Genomic DNA, 1550 nt, shown 5'->3' on the forward strand with positions numbered 1-1550 from the left:
ACTGGCAAAAAAAAAAAAAAATACAATGAAAGACATTACTAAGCCACATGATCATCCTGAATAATTTTTTATTCAAAAAGTGGTCAGCTACAGCCTGATCTAAGTCAGGTTGAAAATGTTAAGTGCTATTTTAATTGTATTTGCTCTCTGGGTTCATTAGTTTCTTGTCTGTAGCTTTCTCCATGTCCAAATGACTTTAGAATCAGTTACTGATTGCACCTGTTTCAATGCACTACTGAGATGGCCAACTGCCACAGCTCAGGGCAGGAGAGACCCAGGCACCCCAAGCACTTTTATACTCTCAGATGGAAGTCTTTTCTCAATGGATTCCCAGGACTTCCCTACAGAGATTTGTCAGATTGCTCAGAACACTATAAGGAACAGTGAGTTGCTTTCCACATTGCTTTTTTTGGTCAATTAAGACAAAGGCCTGGGCCAGGCAAAGTAGTGGGGTATAAAATTAACCCTCAGGCTGGGAAGGTGGCTCAGTGGTAGAGTGCTTGCGTTGCATGCGTGAGGCCCTGGGTTCGATTCCTCAGTACCACATAAGCAGAAAAAGCTGGAAGTTGTGCTGTGGCTCAAGTGGTAGAGTGCTAGCCTTGAGCTGAAGAGCTGAGGGACAGCGCCCAGGCCCAGAGTTCAGGCCCCACAACTGACAAAAAAAAAAAATTAACCCTCAAAAATTAATGGCTTTTCTGAATGCCAACAATGAGAAGAGCTCAGCTGAAATCAGGAAAGCAACTCCTTTTGTAATAGCCCCACCAAAAATAAAATTCCTAGGAGTTAAGTAAAGAAGTGAAGGACCTCTATGATGAAAACTTTAAAAACCTGAAAAAGGAAATTAAAGCAGAACTTATGAAGTGGAAAAACCTCCCATGCTCCTGGATTGGGAGGATCAACATCATAAAAATGGCAATATTTCCAAAGGTTATCTATGAATTCAATGCGATACCTAACAATCTTCCAGCCTCATTCTTCAATGAAATAGAAGAAGCAATCAAAAATTTATATGGAACAATAAAAGACCCTGAATAGCAAAAACAATCCTTAACAGAAAGAACAGTGCTGAAGGAATATCAATACCAAATTTCAAAGTCTAATACAAAGCCATAGTAATCAAAACAGCTTGGTACTGGCACAAGAACAGACCTCAGGACCAATGGAATAGAACTGAAGACCCAGAAATGAACCCACAGATCAACAGCCACCTAATCTTCAATAAGGAAGCTAATAAAATAGAACTGAAGAAAGACAGACTCTTCAGTAAATGGTGTTGGCAAAATTGGTTAAACACCTGTAGAAAACTAAAGCTAGATCCTTATATATCACCCTGTGTGGAGAGCTGCGGGAGCCGCGACCAAAGACGGCGCGGCCCGGCCGCAAAAATGGTGCGGCCGCATGGCGCGGCTGCGACCAAAGATGCTACTGGCTCCCGCCTTCCGTCTTCCCAGTGAGGAGTGCTCTCTGTAAGAAAAACAACTCCTTATATGGCTATGACTTGGCTCCTAGTTTGCTTCCGTGTTTGCAACCCTATCGGTATATGCCACGTG

The sequence above is a fragment of the Dipodomys ordii genome, unplaced genomic scaffold (genome assembly GCF_000151885.1).
Source record: "Dipodomys ordii isolate 6190 unplaced genomic scaffold, Dord_2.0 Scaffold3417, whole genome shotgun sequence".
NCBI lineage: Eukaryota > Metazoa > Chordata > Mammalia > Rodentia > Heteromyidae > Dipodomys > Dipodomys ordii.